The following is a 2,589-nucleotide window of genomic DNA, read 5'->3' as shown; positions in this document are numbered from 1 at the left end:
ATGTAGTCAAGAACAATAAAACAACTCCTTCTATTCTGAATATTAGTATTTGATGAAAACACATCTTTTTTTTTTTTTTTTTTTTTTTAATTTTTTTATTTTTTATTGACTTTGTAATAATATTACATTAAAAATATATATGTGAGGTCCCATTCAACCCCACCCCCCCACCCCCCCTCTCCCCCCCCCCCCAACAACACTCGTTCCCATCATCATGACACATCCATTGGATTTGGTAAGTACATCTTTGGGCACCTCTGCACCTCATATACATTGGTTCACATCATGGCCCATACTCTCCTCTATTCCATCATGTAGGCCCTGTGAGGATTTACAATGTCCGGTGATTACCTCTGAAGCACCATCCAGGGCAGCTCCATGTCCCGAAGACGCCTCCACCTCTCATCTCTTCCTGCCTTTCCCCATACCCTTTGTCCATTATGTCCACTTTTCCCAATCCAATGCCACCTCTTCTATGTGGACACTGGATTGGTTGTGTCCATTGCACCTTTATGTCAAGAGGAGGCTCAGATTCCACCTGGATGCTGTATGCAATCCTCCCATTATCAGTTGTAATCACTCTAGGCTCCATGGTGAAAACACATCTTTTTTTTTAATTTTTAAAGACATTTTAGATTACAGAAAATTTACGTAGAAAATATAAGGGATTTCCATATACCCTACTCCCTCCCCCTCACATTTTCCCTTATCAGCATCTTTCATTAGCACGGTAAATTTGTTACAATTGATGAACAAATATTGAAGCATTGCTACTAACCAGGGTCTGTAGTTTACATTATGGTTTACACTTTCACGGTACAATTTTACAGGGTTTGACAAAATATATAATAACCTGTATCTGTCATTGCAATGTCATACAGGACAATTACAATGTCCCAAATATGGCCCACTTATTCCTGCCCCCCCCACACCCCAGAACCTATGATGACCCCTATCTTTATATAAAAATGTTACAAGTTCTTCCATTACTAGAATAATAAGTCTACTTTGGTCTATAGTTGCATTTCCCCTTTTGTTTGTTTATTCCTCAATCTTGAGGATTTGGGGATGTTGATGCCCACTCTGTTTCTGATTGAGAGGGGGTTTAGATCCCATAGGGTAGGTGGATGGAACTGTCTTGCTTGCAGTTGTAGATGCTCTCTGTTTCTTGGGAGGCATTGTCCATCATCACAATATTGGGAAAACATCTTAATCAGAGGAAGATGTGGAGGCAAGTGGAAACTTCAGTGGAGAAATAAGTAATTGAACACTTTCTAAGGTTTCTGAACATAAAAGTAATTGGCAAAATCTGAAATGTGTAATTTTATTTACTTAATCAGATGTGTTAAGTAGTCATGTTTATCAAACTATGTCAGGTTCTTTTAAATTTCCTTTTTAAACCATTATTACAATGGGAAAAAAAAAAAAGAAAAGAAAATGGGAGGAAAGAAAAAGCAGGGAAGCAGATTTGGTTCAACTGATAGAGCATCTGCCTACCATATGGGAGGTCCAGGGTTCAAATCCAGGGCCTCCTGACCCATGTGGTGAGTTGGCCCATGCTCAGTGCTGATGCACACAAGGAGTGCCGAGCCACGCAGGGGTGTCCCCCACATAGGGGAACCCCATGTGCAAGGAGTGTGCCCCGCAAGGAGAGCCACACCATGTGAAAGAAATGCAGCCTGTCTAGGTGTGGTGCCATACACATGGAGAGCTGATGCAGCAAGATGATGCAACAAAAAGAGACACAAATTCCCCATGCCACTGACAAGAATGCAAGCAGACACAGAAGAACACAGAGCAAATGGACACAGAGAGCAGACAATGGGGGTGGGGGAGAGGGGAGAGAAATAAATAAAAAATAAATCTTTGGGAAAAAAAGAAAGAAAAAGCAGTAAAATTTTTTTTTTTTTCTGTTTCAGGTAAACCAGGAACAAGACAGATAACAAAAATGCAGTTATGAAAGAAGATATGTATCCATATGAAAGATATTGGCCTGAAGTATGAAATTTAATGATCGGTGGTCAGTGAAATTGTTGAAAATCATGAAGCACAACCTGTGCATGGTGCTCCGTAGTAGAAAGAAATTTGTGGTAAAGCAGTGGTTCTCAAAGTATGGTTCCCAGGCCAGCAGCACTCCTTTACTACAGATCTGGAAGCATGTCATAAATGTAAACTATCAGGCTCTACCCAATACCTACTGAATCAGAATTTCAGGAGGTGGGGTCTAGAAATCTGTGTTTGAACAAGCCTTCCAAGAGACTCTGCAGACTACAGTTTGAGAACCAGTCTGGAAAAGAAACTCTGTGTTGGAGAGTTTCCTATGATGAGCACTAGGTGGCTCTGTTGGTCAGGAGAGACTAGTTGAAGGCATAGAGCAGAATTAACACCACTCTAGGTAGTTATGTGGAGGAGGAGGATTTTCTGTTGTTTCAATTTTTTTCAAAGTAATCAGGAAGAAGTTATAAGCATATCTATTATACTAACTGGCCTACTCTATTTTGGAACAGTTCTAGGTTTGGTTTACCTGACTAAGGTTTCTTGCAAAACTGGAAATTTTTAGTAATATATAGAAAATATAAAATATGGAGG

Source organism: Dasypus novemcinctus, chromosome 8 (genome assembly GCF_030445035.2).
Source record: "Dasypus novemcinctus isolate mDasNov1 chromosome 8, mDasNov1.1.hap2, whole genome shotgun sequence".
Classification (NCBI taxonomy): Eukaryota; Metazoa; Chordata; class Mammalia; order Cingulata; family Dasypodidae; genus Dasypus; species Dasypus novemcinctus.
Note: the sequence above shows the minus strand (reverse complement) of the source record.